This window comes from Periplaneta americana, chromosome 4 (assembly GCF_040183065.1).
Source record: "Periplaneta americana isolate PAMFEO1 chromosome 4, P.americana_PAMFEO1_priV1, whole genome shotgun sequence".
Taxonomy (NCBI): domain Eukaryota; kingdom Metazoa; phylum Arthropoda; class Insecta; order Blattodea; family Blattidae; genus Periplaneta; species Periplaneta americana.
Genome location: NC_091120.1, coordinates 48,886,884 through 48,910,835, shown reverse-complemented (window position 1 = coordinate 48,910,835; position 23,952 = coordinate 48,886,884). Strand labels below are relative to the sequence as shown.

At 35.9% G+C, this 23,952-nt stretch overlaps 1 protein-coding gene and 1 non-coding gene across 6 annotated transcripts in view; both read left to right on the top strand.

The window, feature by feature from the left end:
* brat (brain tumor) overlaps nt 1-23,952 on the top strand; it is a 718,927-nt gene that overhangs the window by 499,522 nt on the left and 195,453 nt on the right. The window lies entirely within an intron of this gene.
* Nucleotides 22,119-22,194, top strand: TRNAC-GCA (transfer RNA cysteine (anticodon GCA)). The gene has a single exon. It is a non-coding gene; the product is annotated as a tRNA-Cys (tRNA).

Below are 23,952 nucleotides of genomic sequence, written 5' to 3'. Positions count from 1 at the left end.
TTTGGTTTAGGCCGAGACGTAGATGGGAGGATAATATTAAAATGAATTCGAGGGAGGTGGGATGATATGGTAGGGACTGGATTAATCTTGCTCAGGATAGGGACCGATGGCGGGCTTATGTGAGGGCGGCACTTAACCTCCGGGTTCCTTAAAAGCCGTAAGTAAAGTAAATAAAACAACATTGATTAACATAGACTACATTGCATACTATATTCCTCCATCCAAGGGCAGAACATTTGCCTTAAATTTTTGCATATTTGTTGCTTCCATCTTATCTGACAGATAAATGGAGAGTAATGACAGAACGATCGGAATTTTGCTATGACGTAGTTCTAATGTTCACCACCTACGATATCAGGTGCCAGTCTTGTTACTTCTTCCTATCTGTGTTAGATACTGCTGATCGCAGTTGCCCATCGTATCGTTTATCCATGGCCGCTTTAACCATAACAAATCTCTGTCTAAAGGATACGCCCGACATCGAACCCAGGTTCACTTCCGTGAAAGTCTACAACTGACTGAACCTCGGCTGGGTTTGTGTTCAGACTAAAAACTGGTTTTGTGCTATCTGTACTGTATGTGACAAAATTATCAATTCATATATTCAACTATGACATGGTGCTTTGTTCGCCGAGGGAATATTTTATTTGCATTGAAGCTTATTCTTTTATCTTGTAACAGAGAAACTACTTCTAAAATTAGATTGTCCCTTTTGTGTGAGGTATACGATTTAATTCGATTAGAATGTAATTTGAAATTCAGATTATAGAAAAGAATTTCCATTATAAATCTCACCAGTGGTGGTAAAGTGAACAAACGAACCTACTACTGAATGTCGCAGTGCCGAATGTGATAATTTTAATAGGTACATTATTATTATTATTATTATTATTATTATTATTATTATTATTATTATTTATATTATTGTATACTTTTTAAAGTTCTTGAACATGATTTTTTAAGTGACGTGATTATTTACATAATATACGACAGGTAATCCTGTATAAATTATTAGTATATTATGATACAAGGACATTTTTTTTTAATCTTAATGCACAGTATGTATGTTACACTATGAACAGCTGACTGATGTTAGCAGTCTGGCCAACGTACAAACTTCACCATCAACTTCAATGTTAATTTCGTGTTCAATTGGAATAATTTTTATTTCATTTTGTTAAGTGAAGTTTGGATTGTTTAAATAAAGTTCAGTACATTTCAAATGCAGTGATTTGTTTCTTATAATGTATATTAATTACCACTGCCTTTTGCGTATGAATTTTACATGCATTGGAACCTACATAGAAGGCACTGATGAATTACAACACTAGAGTAGTTATTTGTAATATTTCAGCATACTTATCGAGGTTGGCAACTCTGAATTCAGTAAACTTCCAATCATGGCGGCCGTTTGCTGTAACGACGAGAAAAACACTATCGTGCAAAACATTACATTCAGTATTATTTTGTCAGTATGTTTGCTATTCCAAGGAAAGCTAGTAGTATATACAGTCACGAAGCTCAATACGTACCGGTAGTAAATATGCATCCATAGATAGTTGCTAACCACTAGGATCGCTACTATCGCCTCATTACAGACAATGCTAAATAATATCTGCACAGTCTATTGTTTCTAGTACCCTCATAAACTCAAGCTTCGTGACTGTATATACTAGACTGTGCTATTACTATGTATTTCAGGAACATGCTGCGATTGAATTTGAAGTGAATATGTGAAATTTGTAGTAGAATCAATACTATCGTCATGGCTTTAGTTCCGGCGTTCCATATGGGTTGTATTTTAATAATAATAATAATAATAATAATAATAATAATAATAATAATAATAATAATGAATAGTGCTGGCATTTCTGTCCTCAAATTCAATAGTCTATCTAATTATCCTTTCCCACATCTTGTGCAGAGTCCCTATAGTGGATAGTGTCAGTACGATAAGAGGAAATCAAATGGTAGATGAATAATAAACAAAAAAAAAAGTGAGAAATAGTTCTTAGAGTTCAGAATGTTGTAAAACTTGTTGCGGAACTGATTAATGCTTTAATTTTTTCGTTCGGACGTACCTATTCCAATATCTTATCTCTTTAATCGATTGAAAAGGTATGAGAATTACTTTGTTCATCAACCTCTTACACTCATTGAGTTGCTTGTATTTAAAAATATGATTCTTGGAATAGTCACCAGATCTGAACTTGTTTTCTTGTAGAATGAGCCTAAGCTGTAATGCATAGAGACTTCGGTACTACAATAGCTGGTATAAACTTATTACCCGAAAGAGTAGCATCGTTATTTCTGATGCATTTAAGGTACTATTGGTTCATACGATAGCAAGTTATTGGGAAATACTGTACGACGCTTGAATGCATTCTAGTAGGTTCTAGTCCGCTGGCAGGAGGAACGGACCCACGATACTCCCGCACACGAAGAGAAGAGAAGGCAAGTTCAAGGCTCAGCTTCGGAATGGAATGTGAAGAAGATAAGCCGACAAGTACAGTCTCCGAGGAAATGTACTCTGCTCTTGCGCTCAGGTATAAATCATTCAGTGAAAGTTTGGAGCCAGCCACAAGAAATGCCAATCGATAGGAGATAACTAATTTGTTCTTCCGTTGGCTCAGAGGCGCCGAGCGCAGTACTTTAACACACATCTTTGTTGATTGATAACATTATACGGTAGAACTTGGTTATAACGACAACCAAGGGACCTTAAAAATATGTTGTTATAAACGAGTGTCGTAGTAACCGAGATTCACATTATCAATCTAGTGAGGTGGAAAATGAAAAATAACAAACTTAATTAGACTTCTTTTAGATTTATGTATTGACTTTTAAGCCTACAATTAACATAAATACATGCAGGCTTACAATTATAAATACAGTATTCTGTATTAAAACAGTTTGTTCAGTACTCACCAAACTATTTTACTTAGAAGTGAAGTAATCAGTCATTTTACTCTGTTGTCTTCTACTTGCCCAATACCCACTTTCTAGGGATAAATTAATTTCTATGGTCATAATTTCAGTTGCAATTTCACTGCTCCCTTCCCTAGCTTCAAAGAACATGTTCATAATTCTAATGGCTTCTAAAGCGTCACTCACTTCTTTTAGTGGCCATACTGCGTTAAAATGCGTGCACTTAGTGAAAACTTCTTGTCGAAACTGATCTAATACCGCATGAATTCGGGCATGTTACAATGGGGTGGGGAATCCGCCTGCATTCGAGAGGTCTATAACAGAAGGAGACTGTAAAGAATTTGTCAGGATCTGATTTCAACAAAATATTTCTTAAGATACTTTGTTTCTTAGAAAATTTTATTCCAAACTGAGGTTGAAAATGACGTTATATGCGAGGTAGACCCATATGCGTTTGTCGCATTAAGCAAGGTAGGAAAGCATATGACTTATGGGGAATTAGTTGGGACCACAGAATATTTGACGTTATAGGCGAGGTGTCGCACAAAATGAGGTCGCTATAACGAAGTTCTTCTGTATTAGCATATGCAGACTACATAATTGAAGGGTTCAGAGCTATAGTGGGCCAAGCGCCATTTATTAAAAACGGAGAAAGAAAGGGTTAAAGTTAAGTAAATACCATAGTTTAATGAATATTGACATCATTTAGTTTTAATGTGTATACTTTATATTACTTGCTATATGTTTCCATTGAATTATGGTAATAACTTCATTTTAACTCTTGTTTTCTACGGTTTTAGTATATGGCGCTTGGCCCACTATGATTCTGAATCCTCAATTATAATAAAAACTAAGAAGATGATAAACTTCAACTTCATCAAATTTGGAAATAACATAATTTAAATATTCCTATCTTTAAAACTAAGATCATAGCATCCAGGAAAACATCCAGAGAAAGATCTGTAATAGTTTAGAAAATAAATGTCTGGAATATATCCGAAATTTCAATTATCTGAGTTGCGGCATATCGTTTAACTAGCATATAAATAAATATATATATCGAACAATGTGTGGAACTACCCGAAGAGCATTGAACACAACGCATGTAGATACACAATTATAATTTTATAAAATTATGGCAGTGACTTTCTCATGCCTTTATTAGGTGAAACGCTACACTGCATATTGGGTACGGCTACTAAATAGATCAGGTGGTAAAGGTGATGTGGATTTGATCAAGGTGCGCAGTGGAAGCATACAAATAAGCAATGCCGAATATTAAATAATATAGCATAAAAATAATTATGTAAAAGAATACAAGTATATACGAGATTAACTGACATGAAAGAACAAAAAGTTAATGATGGGAAATATGTAACAATATTGAACTAAACGAAATAATTTAAAATGAGAATTAATGGCCGATAATCCGTACAATATACTCTAATACATTACTTCAGGCTCAAAGCCATATTCAATCTTAACTCGGCTACTAATAAATTATTAACACACACCTGTACAATATTAAATTATTACAACCATTAATGGGAGGAGGGAATGTCTCTGAGAATTTAGAAAATACCAAGTTAATACTTTACCAAACAGGCGAATCTCTCAATACTCAATACATGCTACTATAATCTGGATCCTTCTAGAACAACCCATCGTAACCAACGTATAACTTCTTTATAATAATAATAATAATAATAATAATAATAATAATAATAATAATAATAATAATAATAATAACGTTGCTGTGATAAAAGTAATAATGGACCTATAAGTACTTCTAGAAACCCAGCAGCAGTCCGTTGCCCGCCACAAACATATGTTCCGGTTTGTGACCGAGGTCGAACCGTGGTCTCTCAAGGCGTAAAGCTCTTGTGACAAATATTTATAAATTGAGATAATCATTTTGTGTCCGTTCTGGAGTGGTTATTTCGGCTAGGGTTATATAGTGCGTTCTTTACTTAATTAATTATTATCCACCTAGATCATGATGATCTTACTTAAAATATTACACACAGCAGTAACTTGTACATTCAACAAAGTTGCATACAGATCCCATACTATGTTACTCTTCTTCAAATTAACCACGTATTACGCCTTAAAACATCTTCGCCACGCTTTTATTTACATCTGAAAACTTCCTTACGTGAGATGTGTACCATCTCCTCACCTCCGTTCAGAGGCAAGAGAAATAAAGTAGTATACGTGGTGTGAGAAATTGTTGCCTCTGACGTGATAAAAGCTGTAATTTTACTTGTCGGAACCCAAACAGCTCCTCACGCCCAGGAATTTGCTTGGGCTTGATGAAAGCGTGTTTTACTAGGAACTTTCCTTTTCGTTGAATCTTGCAGCCTTGTGTTGCGCTTTACGATCTTATCTGCGGATTGTTCAGCGATTCTGTATCATCTACCAAATATATTCATCATATTTTATAGCCACTGAAGATATTTGTTGAAACTCAACGGGCTGAAAAGTTAAGAATTCGGTTTCAAAGAAAGTCAGGAATGTTTCTTTATGCATTGTTTTCATAGCATTCACTCTTCGCATCTGTAGAGGAATCTATATGAAGACATCCGGAATGAGAAGATGATTATTTATGTCCTTCATCTAGACGTTTTATTGACAATAGTATCATAATTTCAAATTTCTTGTATATAAGTAAGTTACCGACTGTATATACATTTTCATATAAACGTGATACAGATGAACAATGCTAAAGATGTGAATAAATAAAGATGTCGATGTATATTGAATAATTGCCACCAAGTAGGAAACAGGAATCCTGAGAAATGAAAAACAGAGGAATTCTGAGTATGAACAGTCCTGAATGTACAACCTGATATAATAGTGGCTTTTAAGGAACCCGGAGGTTCATTGCCGCCCTCACATAAGTCCGCCATTGGTCCATATCCTGCCCAAGATTAATCAAATCTCTATCATCATATCCCACCTCGCTCAAATCCATTTTAATATTATCTTCCCATCTACGTCTCGGCCTCCCCAAAGGTCTTTTTCCCTCCGGCCTCCCAACTAACACTCTATATACATTTCTGGATTCGCCCATACGTGCTACATTCCCTGCCCATCTCAAACGTCTGGATTTAATGTTCCTAATTATGTCAGGTGAAGAATACAATGCAAGCAGTTCTGTGTTCTGTAACTTTCTCCATTCTCCTGTAACTTCATCCCTCTTAGCCCCAAATATTTTCCTAAGCACCTTATTCTCAAACACACTTAATCTATTTCCTCTATCAAAGTGAGATAATGATAATAATAATAATAATAATAATAATAATAATAATAATAATAATAATAATAGACCTAATAACTGCCTACTGAAGAATGCACTGGAAGGAATGGTGAACGGGAAAAGAGTTCGGAGCAGAAGAAGATATCAGAAGATAGACGACATTAAGATATATGGATCATATGAGGAGACAGAGGAAGGCAGAAAATAGGAAAGATTGGAGAAATATGGGTTTGCAGTGAAAGACCTACCCTTGGGCAGAACACTGAATGAATTAATAATAATAATAATAATAATAATAATAATAATCTAGAAGAAGACACGCTTTGTTTCATCGCTGCGTGTGCGTTTTTAAAAAGATACTGAATATGTTGCTAAAATTATTATAGCGATATAGAAATGGGAACAGAAACTTCGAGACTGAACGCACCTAATACATAAATTATTCAGAGGCAACTAAAAGAGAGAGGCCGACATTGTGGTGACAGTATTGTGCCATGAGAATATGCGTTCCTATTCGCATTGCAGCTTTCTGGTTTTATTGTTCGGTTTCAGTGTACACGCTTTGAATTAACCCTTACAGACTGCGATTAGTACATGGTTCCCAAGATGCTGAAAAACCTGTTCGACATGGGCAAATGACATTGAAATACAGTACATGTATGTTATTTGTACATACCACAGGTTTGGAATCTTAATTTAGCAGGTGAACAAAGTGAGATGTGGCCCTGGTTACGGCTTGTGATGAGTGTCTTCACTGTCTCGCGTGTTTTATGAAATAGCTCTTTCACTGGAATTACTTTATCACTTCTTTTGCGTAAAGCTGTCGTTCATCCATCCTCACTTCCTAATTCTAATTATTGTTCTCGGAAAACAGCATCACTTCAATGAAATTTAATCGTACAACTGCTTTTTTACAGCTCTTTCCTGTCATTAAGCAAAACTGGGATTCTCATTCCATTTCTGGTAGGGCAGGGCATAGTTGCTCCCCGTTCCTGTCAGGTAGAGAAAAGAGGTATGGCATAGTTGCGCCCCGATGAAATAGGTAGAGAAAAATACATTACGGAAACTCGAGCCTCGTGATCAACCAACCTTATTCATTTCTTATTCGATATAATATTCATTATCGATACCGTTAAAATGAACACCATGAAGTTGGCAGTACTTTATTAACCGTTTTTCTACTGTTTATGCAGTGATTATATATCAATAGCCTACCGTTAAAATGAACACCATGAAGTTGGCTGTACTTTATTAACTGACATATTCAAATGAGTGAGCCTTTGGAATATGGGGCCTTAGCAGTATTGACATTTTATTAGTGATTTTCACACCGTCTGTGGCGTATAGTGAGGTTAATTGAAATGAATGTTGAGTTTAGTGAAAAGGATGAAGAGTTAATAATTCACAATGGTTCTAAGTTTCAATTTTCGAAAACCCGTACCGTAGGGTTAAGATATCGATGTAGAAACAAAAAATGCAGTTCATTTATTGTGTGTGATCAATAAAAAAGTGTTATTTTAAATAGCAAAATTGATTATGTGCTAGGCCTACTTGATTTCAATGCAGCTATCACTGTAATATTTTTAAGTAATTTATTTATTTTATGACAATCACTTTTGTGTTTACTATGCCCATGGGGGCGCAACTATGCCATGTCCATCCTGCTACCTGATTTTTTCGGGGCGCAATTATGCCATGTCTAGGCCTCCCAATTGACCGCGGGGCGCAACTATGCCATACCGTTCTGGTAGACTAGGGTTCGTTACCAGCGAAGAACTGGAATTTATCATTCTCCCATCGGAATCTAGGTGTGTGTCACGTATACGGTGTTTGTTTTGTGTTGTCACAACCATTGTTTTGCGCCTTACCGATCACATACTGAGATTTTCGAACATAGGGCTATAAATTGGTTCATCTATTAGTGGTCATGCATGAACATTTTGGTAGATAATTTCTTTGAGCAGAGAGAAGAAATATTTGCGGATAAAGATGTCCCCCTTCGTGCTGCTTTCACTTTCGTCCTGCTCTTAGTTATGCTCTTTCGTTCCTTTGATGAACTTCTTCTGAAACAAGTACATAATTATAGAAATATGTCTGTTCGATATAACATTTTCGTAGGCAACATAATTCTGGTGTTAACCGAACTGTTAGCTTCCCACGCTGGTAAACTCTATTCGAATTCCGATTGGTCTATGTAGAATTGTGATGGACAAAGACGGTATTAATGTATGTGGTTTCTCCTACAGTAGCTAAAGGAAGGGAATGAAGGCGGGTTTCTGGCGCCTTAAAACCGGAACTACTGACTAGGGGAGCCTAGCCCGACAGAAAACCCACTGAAGCGAGGCTAGCAACGTATATTTGAGTGATAAATGTAAGGTTCGCAAAGAACCAATAGTCTGGGACTGAATGGGAAGCTGGTCACCAGGCTTACAGTGAGAAACAATTTGGAAAATGCAGGAAAAGTCGTAATATAAGGAGCAAATGCAAAGGCATTGAATGTGGTAGAAAAGAAGCAGCAGAAATGAAATTCCAAAGAAGCGTAGCAGGCTATGTAGGCTATAAGCTTTTTAGATATGTTTAAGTTAATGAACAAAATTAAGGAATGCAGAGAAAATTGGCTGTATCACTTTAACCGAATGAAAGACGTATGCTCAAATACGAACCCATAGGAAAAAATACAATGGATAGAGCAAGAAACTGTAGATAGAACATTTAAACACTTTATGAACGAGCATAGAAGCTGGTGCTGTAACTGCGGTTTACGACGACGACGGTGATGATGATGATGATGATGTTACATGAAATAAAATGAATGCACGCGTACATGTATATTTGGACACCACCATAAATATCCGATGAAGAAGAAGATGATGATGATGATGGCGACTCGCATGGCATATTTTATTTTCAGACAGTACGTATAAAACTGTATATTGTAGAATATAGAATAGAATGTCTTATTTTCGCTGACGTCAGTTAAGGCCATAAGGCCTTCTCTTCCATCCAACCAGCCTTAATCAATAATTAGTGACATACATATTCAAATTATTAATATTTACAGTACACTAAAGATTCTCCAGCAATATTCTTCAGTTAAATTTTAACGACTAATACATGTTTATTTAATTTGAGATAAAGCCTATACGAAAAAGTAATAACTTAATTTATGAGGTAATGTAATTCATTTCAGTCTATATACAATATGTAAAGAATTATAATTAAGTTGAGATAGCTACTTGGTTAAATGATGAGAATTAATTTAATAGTAATTTACTATAACTATTATGCAAATCTAATCTTTCAGGTAAAGCTTCCTGTGAAGCAGATTTGAATAATTACAAGGGGAAAATTGTTCCGGGGCCGGGTATCGATCCTGGAACAATTTTTCCCTTGAAATTACTATAACTATGTTATAGAATACAAAATATAAATCTAAAATATATTGATTTAATGCGAATAATATTAATGTAATGAGGTTTTGTCATTAGAGGTCTTATATTCTATTTAAAGAAATTAATGGTAATAGTAAGATTGGGCAAGTTTCATTATAAGTAACAAATATTAATCAGTACCGATAATTAATCTGTTAAGCAAGAATTTATGGAATTTTGACCTAAATGAAGTTATTGTTCAGCAACTCCTTACATCACTCCGAAGCGAGTTCCAATGTACGGAATTGAATAAATAATTTAAAACTTAGCAAAGTGATTTTAAATGTAGCGTAACTACAAGGATTAATACAGGAAGGAAGAATATTGTTCTGTATTGATTGAAACATTTCTTCCTGACTCGTTCCTCGTTTTACTGTAGAGAAATCACTTCAGTTATCGACGTTTTCTTAATAACGCGACGAATGAAAAAAAAAGTTGTACATCTATTGTACTGGCAGAGTAACAAGTACATAAGCAGAAATGAAGTAAAATAATTAGCTAGGAGTTTAACATGCTATACGGCAATTATGTTCCATTCCTCTGCAGCAACACTAACCTACGACTCTTTCAAGAACCGCATACTCTAAATCACCTCACATATGAAAGAAAAAATATACGAGTTTAGCGCATTAAAATAACCGGTATCCGGCATTACTTTTAATCCAACTTCTGTGTGTGGCAGGAAGAGAACAGGGTCAACGATCGGTAAATATTTTATTGACTTACTCTGCTACACATTTGGCTATGAGAAAATCCAGAAAGTGATGATGCAAACTCTACAGAGATGGGAGAAGAAAATAAATCATTACCGGATACCAGCATTACTGTGTTAACGAGGATGTCTGCGAGATAAACAAGCCTTCAGTAATTGTGTCGTAAATGGGCTCTAGAGATTTCCAAGCAACTTATTGGTTTCCCCTTGTAAGATTTTTACGTCGGAATTGCTTGTCTTCTAAAAACACAAAGCATTTACTCCAGCGTTTCTCACCAGGTTAACCAACACAAAAGATGCAAAAAGTAATGCGTCCCGGGTATTCATCCCGCACCCAGAGAGACAGAGCGAGAGGGAGAGAAAGGTACAGATAAAAAGAGTGCAGCCAAAATTTAATATTTTAGTTTTTAGTCAGTCTTTCAATTGTTATTTTTTTAGTGCTGTTGATCAATCAAAATATTTAATAGATTAACTATTTGAATTTAATGGATTAATCTATCTTAATCGATTAATCGACAGATTAATCGAGTTTTGCTCGATTTGAAAAAAAATGTTTTAATATACCGTAATACACGATTATTGTTAAATTGAACTTGTGTTCGGTGATAAACATAAGTATTAAATGTTGTATATCTGTGTATATTGTATCGTTATATTACAAAACAACTATTTTAATTATTTACTAATATATTTATTATGAGGCTTATAATTTGTTGTGTCAATTTCTCCCAAACATGTGAGTGTATTCACATGCTCCGAATTACGTGCCGCTCTGCATTTAGTAACAATGTTTCCTGCATCACTAAACATGAAAAAACTTTTTTTTCTGCCAAGCACTTCTCCACGATCGTTCAATTCAAATCCAAACGTGTCACTGAGTTTACCTCTCAAATTCTCATATGACATAATGGAATTTTTACTTTTCACGGACCATAGAACTGATTTTTTTTCTCTATCAAACTAAACAAACAACCTTCATATACAAACTCAGTACAGAAACTGCAACTGCAAAAGTACAGCGGTCGAAACAGAAGGCTGCCCCCTATTGTAATCGAATTTCCAGATTTTAGAAAGAGAAGAAGATAGTTACGCTCTCACTTGCACACAGTGTAGACATGGCTATTTTTATAAGGGATGGAGACGAATCACAAAAAAGTATGTATTTCATATGCTAGGAAGATGAGCTGACAAGGTGGAAGTTTTCTTGGACAAACCATGAAATTTAATAAGGGTTTCGCATTGTGTTTCAACTTTCAATAGAGGTAGAGTAGGTCACTGTCCTCATATCTCCATCTCTTTCTGAAGTTTTTGTGCAAAGATTTTCCCTACGCTACCAGCTTTGCAGTCAGAAAGTAACAGTACCAATGTGCTTTTAAGTAGCACTTTCCGAGAGAGGAATATTGTCGGAATTTTTAGTATGAGTTTGTATTGACAAAATAATAATAACTACAACCGATTAATTTTAATCAACTCGATTATTCGATTAAATATTTTTGATGGACAGATCTTACAACATAAATTGATCGATTAAATCCCACAACGCTATTATTTTTGTATCAATGCAGCTTTCTGTATACAATTGAAAGATAAAGTAATATAACGGTTGGCCGGGGATTGACTAGGCTTTAGACCAGCGTTTTACAACTTTTTTCAACGTGTGACACACTAAATTTGTAATTTAAAATACTGTGGCATATTCATAATCTAAATGAGTGGTTTTAACCAGGAGGGATTTTTTTAATCATGAAAACAGATAAAATTATTTTTTAAGGTTGATAGGATATTCTAACTTTACTGATCTGGCAACCCTGCGCTTCCGTCTTTCACTTCTCTGCCGTTCTCACACATAATGTGATTTGTGCCGCATCGCTGAAATTGACTCTTGTGGACTTACTACGCTTTTCACTTTTACTTTTCCAACGACATTTACTATTTTCATTTTCTCGCAGCACCGGTTAAAAATGGCTGCTTTAGATAGTTGAATCAGGGAGGGTATTTAAACATAAAAGCCTAATACCATTGCGGTCGTTTTGTGAATAGTTGTTTTAATCGATATTCATACAAATAAAAACGAACAGATGACCATTATTTCAACAGGCATTCCTGTAACTGCAAGAAAGTTTCCGTAACCTAACGCGCCACAGAGAGATATTGGTGGCTGTGCATTTCCTGATTCCCTCTCTGTTCTTGCTTCCGACTTCCTTTTACAGTTACTGAATGCACGATTGCCACGTCTTCCTGTCATTCACTTTGTTACCGGTCTTCAATTAAATTACGGCCAGTTCATCAGTGTTTCGCAACAATGATTACTAGGATATGTTTAACTCACTGTCCTGGTTCACTCTCAAAATGGTCCTATTTAGTCCTCATCCCCTCTGTATTACGTAGAAACGTTTGTACACCGATGTAAGACCATTAACAGTGTGCTAAAATACTTTCGAATTTGTCTATCGAATTCAGTTATTCTTTAAGAAGTTAAGTGGCTTGCATTTACGGTGCTTTCAAGTAAAACCAAATATCTCTGATCACCAGAAACAGCCAAAATATGAAATTCAATGTTATAAATCTAAACCATTTCTGCTAGCGGTATGAGAATAAGCATTTTCATTGTTCACGGTGTTTACAGTACAATTAACGCCAAAAAATTGTCATCTTGGTAACATTTTTATATTGATTTTGTCCCCTCCGTTAATATTTCTACAAATACAGTACCACTGAACCGAGATTTCCAGACATAAGGAGGCAGTAGAGATGTTTTCCAAGGTCATCTGTTCCATCAACATTGCAGGATTTCCAAGGGAAGTTAAAGCTTCAAATATTACTTTAGAGACATTGAAATCTTAGCGTGAATGAATTCGAGAAACCAAAACAAAATAAGTGGTTTCGAGTCCACATTTGCTCGTTCTTTCCAATCCAGTAAAAATCTTTTCAGTGTTGCCATGTCTACTTTTACACGTAGAAATTTGTGTTCTATAGGGGTTTCAACCGTTACTATTTAATTTATTTTCTGTTTGCAACTTCATGAATTTTTCAGTATACAAAACAATATTAACTGGCAGAAAATATAGAAAGGTTACTTGTGTTGTATTGTAAACAGTGTTGAGTCCAGTCAATGTAAGAACCTTTTTTTTCTTTTCGGTATAAAAAATTAAATTACGTAGTTGCATTCAGATAAGAATTGGATGCCGCTGACAGATTCTTTTATGATGTAGATTTATTGTATTTTATCTTGCATTCAGATAAGAATTGAATGCCGCTGACAAACTCTTTTATGTAGATTTACTTACTTACTGGCTTTTAAGGAACCCGGAGATTCATTGCCGCCCTCACATAAGCCCGCCATTGGTCCCTATCCTGAGCAAAATTAATCCATTCTCTATCATCATATCCCACCTCCCTCAAATCCATTTTAATATTATCTTCCCATCTACGTCTCGGCCTCCCTAAAGGTCTTTTTCCCTCCGGCCTCCCAACTAACACTATATATGCATTTCGGGATTCGCCCATACGTGCTACATACCCTGCCCATCTCAAACGTCTGGATTTAATGTTCCTAATTATATCAGGTGAAGAATACAATGCGTGCAGTTCTGTGTTGTGTAACTTTCTCCATTCTCCTGTAACTTCATCCCTCTTAGCCCCAAATATTTTCCTAAGCACCTTATTCTCAAACACCCTTAACCTATGTTCGTCTCTCTAAGTGAGAGTGCAAGTTTCACAACCATAAAGAACAACCTGTAATATAACTGTTTTATAAATTCTAACTTTCAGATTTTTCGACAGCAGACTGGATAATAAAAGTTTCTCAACCGAATAATAACAGGCATTTTCATATTTATTCTGCGTTTAATTTCCTCCCGAGTATCATTTATATTTGTTACTGTTGCTCCCAGATATTTGAACTTCTCCACCTCTTCAAAAGATAAATTTCCAATTTTTATATTTCCATTTCGTACAATATTCTAGTCACGAGACTATACTTTGTTTTTTCGGGATTTACTTCCAAACCTATCTCTTTACTTGCTTCCAGTAACATTCCGTGTTTTCCCTAATCGTTTGTGGATTTTCTCCTAACATATTCACGTCATCCGCATAGACAAGCAGCTGATGTAACCCGTTCAATTCCAAACCCTCTCTGTTATCCTGGACTTTCCTATGGCATACTCTAGAGCAAAGTTAAAAAGTAAAGGTGATAGTGCATCTCCTTGCTTTAGCCGACAGTGAATTGGAAACGCATCTGACAGAAACTGACCTATACGAACTCTGCTGTGCGTTTCACTGAGACACATTTTAAATAATCGAACTAGTTTCTTGGGAATACCAAATTCAATAAGAATATCATATAAAACTTCTCTCTTAACCGACTTTTATGTAGATTTATTGTATTTTATTTGATAGCATATTAAATATAGACAAAACCATTAATCTACTTATTTTGTAAATAATCATGTAAACCTGCTACAAATGGTTTAGGAACGAAGATATTTCAGATGTTCATATTGTTGCAAAATTTGCTTCAGTTGTGCCCGTCTGTACTTATCACCAACTAAACTCCATGGTAGGGAAACTGAATAAGTTACTTTTCACAAAACCTGGTACAGTGCAATTGTACTTATAAAGGAACAGTGTAGTGAATGTAGGTCGTATTGGTGGGATGTCAAGTCGCTTTGCCTAAGATGAACTGAAAGGTTTCGCACTAGCGTTTCACTTTATTTTCATATTGCAAAAGACATTACGAATCCATTCAGCCACACTGCCGCAGCCGTGTAGGTCAGGGGTCGCAAACCGGCTCCATGAAAGGTTTCTTGGCAGCTTTTGTGAATTAGGTCCCCTAGACGGGCCTCGAAAGGTAAAAGTTACGGGCTATCGCACGTCTCCGACCTCTTAATAAATCTGCTAGGCCCGCAGCAATTAAATTTCGTATGATCTCTTTTATCCCATGCGACTATACAGCGTGTTAAAAAATTCTATGCTCAAACTTCTAGGGTTGTTGGAGGAGATGAAAACAAAATATGTTTTGATTTTTTTTTAATATCCATAGGTCGATACTGAATACTGAGCATGTGCAAATGAAATACGGTAGTTGAATTATGTTTTCAAATCATGATACTAAATGCCGATTTGGTATACGTATTACGTTGTGATGTCATACTCTTATACATTAAGTACTGAGTTACGTAAACAGTGTGTAGCACCAGTTATTTAGTCACGGCTGAGTGTTAGCAAGAAAAATTAGAACTTAGAGAGTCTTGAAAAATTTCATGCACTTTGCTTTCGGTGCAGCTGAAGGCAGTGGTCGAAGAACCCAGAGAATGTACCGCGAACGCTTTCCTGAACGAAGATATTCCTCATTGTCGCACATTAGCTATAACTAGGGCTAGGATTTTGATGACCTATAAATCATGAAAAAAATGTCCTAAAAATTGATCTTACATAATTGGCTTAGTAGGAAAAGAGGTTTTGTACTACTTAATATTTAGACTAGTAATTAAATTAAATTTTACATATTTTTTTGTAAGTAGTACACTTTAATTAATTATTTTATCTGATGTAGTTTCCATGTATGATCGTTCACCTCTGCTTCGGCATGTAGACGTGAGGTCAGCATTCGGCTTGTCGGTCTTGGCCCTTCATGGGCTGTAGCGCCATGGATTTACTTTACTTTTAGTTTCCATGTAGTCTACCACAAGGCCACTCTTATCCGGAATTAGCAGATATAGAGGAGTCTATACTGAAGGGATGGTTGGACTGATCCATTACATGGGGTGTACTACGTTAAAATGACAATATTTGTGTAGAAAAACGATTACAATATTATACAAAATAATGGGTATTAATAGGCAAAATATGTAAGAAAAATATCAAAGGAAATAAACACTATTTTACATTAATAATGGGGATTTATGACCAAAATTAAATGAAAATGCCTAAAAAATGACCGAATAAAACGAAAGATGCTCGTATAAGTTGAAACAGGCAAAAAATGCAAAAAAAAAAATGCCCCAACAAATATGTCTTAAAACACTCAGTTTATCACATAACATATAAATACTAAAGCAACTGTTTCTGGCTTACTAGAAAAAAGATGCAATTTCATCAAAATCCTAGCCCTAGCTATAACCTACGATCGACTGTCAAATTGATGGTAACCAGCTCACTTTCTTTAGTAATGGGACACCTTGGCTATGTGATCAGCACTTCATCATTACTTCAGATACACTTGCTTCCTTGGGACCATCCTTATAAATGCTCTAAACAATTTAAACTTTTATTTCTGAGAGCTCGTGTAATCCTTTCCGTGACTATAAACTTACTTGTTACATGTTACCTATTTAACTTTGGGAGTAATAGTGAATGTTGGGTATTAATGTTCTCTTGACGAATCTTCGGCATATGTTGTTAAAAAGGTAAATAGAACATTGCATCTTCTTAAAATGATTATATTGTGAAATAAGTATTGCACCTGTTTTTCAATTCATTTCTCGACGTCTCTCCCCAGTTTCATGCCACTTCTTTTTAATTAGTCCGAAGTTATTGTATCCAAATTTGAAGGAATTGCATAAATTAAATTTTCATTCGATAATTTTAACATTGGTCTACAGTTACTGTAATTATAACGTACTCCTTCAAGAACGTTAGCTCTCATTCATTCATAGTGTTCTGCCCGGAGCAGGTCTTTCACTGCAAACCCAGCATTTTCCAGTCCTATTTTCTTCCTTCCTCTCTGTCTCCTCATATGATCAGTATACAACTTTCATTATGTATCTTATTTTATACTTTAACCAAGATAGAACTCTGAATTTATCACATTTTTTTAACAACCGTGTTATATCGGCTATATAGTGACAGTTGCAAAAACATTGGTGCAGTGGAACCAGTTTTGTGTATGAAAGATATTCGGTGAACCTACCCACACTCCTCCTACACAAAGTTGCAGTGATTATCGATTTCGAGAAATGCGTTATTTACCTTTATCTTGCAACGAGCCCTTCAATAAAGAAAATACGTAATTCGCTTTTTCTGTCTTGTCTTTCTTCCTTCTGAGAACTTCATTTAATCATACCCTGTTTTACCTTAATCTTTTTTCTGATTAACCACTAGCCTACTCCAAACAATTTAGCAACACAATTATTAGCAGACCTACTCTAAAAGAAATCCTGAGATAATTTCTCTCGCGTTTTTATGAACAGTAATATTTATCAACACCTCCAAGGTTTAGTCTTAGAAGACTGTTCCGTCCCCAAGGTTTTCAGAATTGGTCTTCCAGCTTTTTTTTGTGCACGACCTCGTCTCTTTTTCCTGTAGTTCTGGATCTATATAGGCTACTTGGAGAATGTGTCTGTCATAATTTGAATTATATTTAGTCTGCTGTCCACATACATACAGACACACACACTGAAATTTATAACTATTAGAGATAGGAAAAATTGTTTTTCTGTTCGATTTTCACCCCAAATGCTAGGTTCAGCACTGAGCCCATAATATTCCATTGAGCCTTAATAGGATAGCAAGCATATCGTGTAAGATTTCATAACCCATTTCACAGTATAATGAATTATGCAATCTTATGGCAAATATATTTGAAATTAAAATATAATTATATTTATTTAAAAGAAAGATGTTATTTTGCTCGTATAACATGAATTGTTTGAAAATAAAAAAAAATGACGGTAAAGTATAAAATATGATATCGAACTATATTTTTTACACAGATAGGTGTAGTATGGCAGACGGCCAATCACAAGACATTACAGCACGTGCATTTGTTGATGTTAGGTTTCACTATTGAGTGGATATGGGTAATAACAATCCTCTGAATCTAGATCTTGTCTAAGTCTGTTTGTATATGTATAATGTTCGGCTTCAGAGTTAAACTGCAATGAAAAAACTTGTCACCGAGAAAGTCAGTAGAATCAAGATGATGTCACGGTTTTAGTTGTAACAGCCAACACATACAAAGTACACTCTACACCTTACCTATATTTTAGTCATCATCCATGTAATAAGTTTTTAGAAGGAACACGATTACACTTAAATGTAAGTCATTGTGATTGCATTGTTCACAGTCTTCAGACATCCATTATTTTTGTTGTAGTGGCAGTGAACTTGTATTGAAATCTCCCCTCAAATTACGCGTACAGATCTTTACAGCAGATAGACATATAAAAAAATTGAATGGGTGAGAGTGAGATAGTCGAAAGCCACACTTTTAATAAAAATAGTTTTTGCAGTATATTTATATGCTGAAGAAATTGTACAACTGCACCTAATAACATTGGACTCTAAAAACTTTCAAGGGGTTAGTATGTGTGAAACACTGTCCTTCTGCTATATAAAAAAATTATTTTACAATTAAAAAAAAATTATTTATTTTTTATTTATTTTTTTTTTTCAAAATTCAGTTCACTGTGCAGTGATGAAGCGTTTCCCACATAACTCAAAAACTATACAAGATTCTGTGATGAAATTTTTTGTGTGTATTTGTGCATGTCATATCTACAATATGGTGCAAGATCACTTCTCTACCTCTGATAGATTGTCTGATAAAAATAAAAGTAATTTAAAAAATGGCCAAATAATATCTTCTTCTAACACAAAATAAAAATGTATTATTTATTAAGGAATGTAGTTGTAAACATGAGTTTCAGCAATAAAATAAAAGAGAAAGAACATTAAGTTAACAAGTTTATGAGTTACGAGGGAAACGCTTCATTACTGCACAGTGAACTACCATCATTATGCATTTTGGAAAATATATATATAAATTTTTTTAATCGTAAAAATATTTTGTTCATATAGCAGAAGGACAGTGTTTTCCACATACCAATTTTTATTACTGTACAAGATAAAGTAATGGAGGAAAAAAAAAATGTTGAATATTTCCAAAAATTTTACTGCTGTAAGCTGTACCGAACCCCTTAATACGCTGTCCTGTGAAAGTTTGTGGCTTAGGATTATACAGTGCATGAGGGTTAAGTTGGCGTGATTTCTACTATCCTTGTCTGCGGTCCTTGTCTATCGACTGTCAACAGATGTAAGGGGGGAAAGGTTTTCTTTTGTAGAATTCTTGGAATTCCCTTCCCTCCTTCTCCCTTGGCCCTTCTAGAACACACTTTTGCAAATCCAATTAGTGGGTCTCTCAGTGGCGTCTTGGCGTTGTTCGAGTTCATTTATTCAGTAGTGTTTTGTGAATAGTGAATAGTGAAGTAAGTGTGTGTCTCGTTGTGTCAATTTAATATAATATAATATAATATAATATAATATACAATAATTCACAATTTAAACAAAATGTTTTCGGAATTGCATGGTTTCCCTGTTATCTTAAACATTGTAATGTGTGTTGTGCTCTTGTTTTTAATAATCATGGTAGGCAATATGGGAAAACGCGGGAAAGCCTTGAAGTCGGACAGTATGAACATGGTTATTAATGTACACAAATTCTTTACTGAAGAATATGAGGCACTGAAACGCGGAAAGCAAACAATATCTGTGTCGAGTGTTATCGAAAGAACTGCTGCAGCGACAGGTATATCGTCTCGTAGTGTTAGCAGGATTTTAAAAAAACAAAGGGAGGCACTAGAAAGTGGAAGTGTTCTGCGAACTCCAGGAAAGAAACGCCCAAACAGGAGCCCTCAGAAAACTGCAATTGACTCATTTTCTGCCGCCGCTATAAGACGAGTAATTTATTCTTTGTATCGGACTGATTTTTTGCCTAGTTTGAAGGATATAAATGACGCATTAATTAAGGAAAGCTTATTCACTGGAAGCATATGGAGTTTGAGAGAAATTCTTAAAAAAATGAAATTTAGGTATGTTAAAAATACTCAAGGCAGAAAATTTTTAATGGAAAGGTCAGATGTTATTTTAAAGAGATTTAAATTCTTAAGAAAAATGAAAGAATTACGCGCCACTGGACGCGCCGTTGTTTATCTAGACGAAACTTGGGTTAATGTGAACCATACGAAAAGCAAAGTTTGGAAAAGCGATGATCACGAAATTGACTTCCCACTTCAAACCCCAATAGGAAAAGGTCAACGGTTTATTATTTTACACGCCGGATGTTCGACAGGTTTCATTCCAAACGCGCTTCTAACTTTCAAATCTAAATCAACTAAAGACTACCACGAGGAGATGGACAGCACTGTATTTAAGAACTGGTTCATTAATCAATTATTACCAAACATTCCTCTCAATAGCATCATTGTAATGGACAATGCCCCCTATCATTCAACAGAACTCAATAAGGCACCAATTTCATCAACACCGAAATCTGAAATGCAGTCCTGGCTTCGTAACAATAACATTGAATTTGATTTACGATCCACGAAACCTGTATTATATGAACTTGTAAAAACTAAAAAAGATAATTTCAAAACATACGAAATCGACCAAATTGCGACAATGCACTCCCATACTGTAGTGAGACAGCCACCATACCATTGTGATTTAAACGCGATCGAATTAATATGGGGGCAAGTTAAAAATGACGTTGCGAAGCGTAATATTTCGTTCAAAAGTAAAGATGTGAAATTGTTGTTTGAGAGCGCTCTTGCAAAAGTGACGGAAGATAATTGGAGAAAGGCCTGTGAACACGTGGAAAAAGTCGAACAATTTTATTGGGAGAAGGACGGACTAGTAGACGAAATTAGCGATCGATTCGTAATAAATTTGGACGACACGGACACGGACGAGGAACTTTCTGGCGGAGAGGAGTCAGAATTTGAAGAGGAAGAGAGTGCCGCCGCTGCTAACTCCTGGTCGCTGGAAGGAGTGTCGACCATACCGCCGTCACCATAAATGAGGGTAGAGAGAGATGGTGAGTATTCTTTCTCTTTCTAAAAAGGACTAGACAAGTAAATCCTCATGGACTGTAATTATTATCTCTTCAGTTGTCTGTACTATTAATTGTAAGGGCGTGAAAACTTACTTGGAATATTGCATTAAAAACAACGGTGCGTACCGTACACTATCACGTGACATAGGAGATGACGCTCTTCGCCAAGTGAGTAAGGACTGTCTTCTGAAGGCCGGCGTTACTTATTTTCGATAATATTCCATTTAGGCTTTAATTTCGTAACCATGTAGTTAGTATGGGCAGCTTATTTTTTTACATTTGCCTACCTGCTGTGGGGATCATGCATTGTGCGCAGTTTGAAGGGATGTTTTGACGCGAGATCATTACACTTCCCTTGTGAGCTGTGTAGTTGGTTAAGATCGGAATACTTGGATCCTTGTCTAAGGGTTCATACCGTTCACTCTTCTCATCGAGTTGCCGTGAAGCACCGCACTCGAAGATGATTGAAAGCTCGTTGGGAGTGAAGGGGATGCCCTGAGCGAACATGTAGTAACCCCAATACATATCGGGCTGACGGGTTTCAAGTTCATTCACCAACTCCTGGCATATTGCCTGTGCACCGCTTAGAAATGTTCGTAACATATTGTGTAAAAGAAAGCTTCAGTCCTGATCATATCATCGGCTTACAAGCAAAACACATTAAGTCAAATTATTACTTCTGAGAAAAAGGCATTTTTATTCTGACAAAACTGAATCTTCAAAATATTACATCAAATATTCATATGTATGAGGTCTCGCCCACCTCATTGAATATTACACGACTAATATGAATTAGTCTTATTGTGTTATTACTATTAAATACGATAAAAATTCGTACCGGCACCGGGAATCGAACCCAGGACCTCTCAGCTGTGCGCGCTGAGCGCTCTTACCAACTGAGCCATCCCGGGACACGATCCACGAGAGGGGTTCGGCCGGCGCCGTGGATCGTGTCCCGGCATGGCTCAGTTGGTAAGAGCGCTCAGCGCGCAGAGCTGAGAGGTCCTGGGTTCGATTCCCAGTGCCGGTACGAATTTTTCCCGTATTTAATAGTAACTTCAAAATAATATTTTTAGTAAATTCTTTAGGTAAGTGTGTTTCATTTTCCAATTCGAAGTTTATACATATACATTATGTGCATTATATACGCCTTTTTTCTCAGAAGTATTATTTTTTACTTAATGTGTTTTGCTTGTAAAGCGACGATATAATCTTAAGGATAATATCAAACGTTAAAAGTGCATTTACACTTGACTGCAAATAAAATGTTTTAATGTATTACATTTGTAAGAATTTACATAATTATTACGATAAAAAATGAAGCAGCTAATCAATATAGGCTCCAAGTCTTGAGTTATAAGCAGCTCTCAAGCCCCACGTTTAATGTGTCCACGTGAAGTAGATAACACAAGGAAACAATGCGATGCCCATGGGTTGGTGCTACACGTGACATACATGGAGCGCAATATCAAGCCAGGTTACAAGTTTGTGTTCAGTTCCCTAGCCGGCAATATTTCTTGGAGGGCTTCTATAACCATGCGAGCTTCTGCATGTTTATTTGATGATGAAAGCCGTTCTGGAGCGTCCTGGCATGGCACAATTTGTTGAACTCGCTAAGCACCAGCTGCCTGCCCAACTTCCTTCCTGTCCCATGCCCTTGGTTGTCACAATGGAGTCATGAATAAAATAGTCTTCTGCCGAATAACTCTGGCTGGAGTTGATTATTTTTTGTTCCCTCCAGGTAAAAAGAGGAACGTCACATAAACTTGGCTAAATCGATCGACGGCTGAATAGTCTTGTCTTGATGTAGTGCTAGTGAAATATGGTTCTGTATTGTTACCAGCTTTCTCACCTCAACGCCCTCATTCATGGTTGCGTGAAACGTTCAATATAACTTCGTGTGCTGCAGAGCTGTAAACGATTTTCTCGGTACAGCATTTCTAAGGTTTACTGCCAGCGTTGAGCGTCGACTAGAAGTTTTATCATCGTCGTCGTTATGTAGTGGTACAGATAGTGCTAGTGGTAATAATATTTTAAGTTGCAAACTGTAGGCTTCATTCAGTGTCGAAATTCATCGTGAGCGAGGATGTCCGGCATTTTTGCTTGCCATAAATCTACGATATAGGTATTCCAGTTATCCTTCCCTCCCTGAGGAGCCTTCGTTAAGGAATCATCCGTTAAAATCCATCGTCCTCGGTCCACGGCTGGCATAGTAGTCTAACCGTAAGGCCTTTGAAGACTACTGATCAAAATAATCCACCTCTCGAATGAAACCTGTAGATCTTTTTTGGTTACAGGAAGTTTGCATTTCTTATGGATAAAATGTGTTTTAAAACAATGAACTGAAACTCTGAAGTCACCATGATCTTCTTCTTCTTCTTCTTCTTCTTCTTCTTCTTCTTCTTCTTCTTCTTCTTCTTCTTCTTCAAGAATCGAGGCTCTCTACCCGTTCCGACACTAGGGAATTGAAACTGCTGTTTCCATCTTGTAGGAAGACGACCTATATTTCATTTTACGTTGCGTTATATTAATATACGAGCTAGCCGAGGTAGGCGTTCAGAAAGCATTGTTTCTATATGATAATGCTATTTTCTTTGATATCTTTGTAATATGTAATATTAATATAAGTCCATATTCATTTTATATAGCGTTATGTCACATATGGGTAGTTAACATTTCTCACACTAGTTTATTAAACCTTGTCGGACTGTAAAGAAAACAACTATCGCAGTGTCCATATCTTACATATTGTACAATATTATAGCATTATGAAATTTTGTTCATTTCA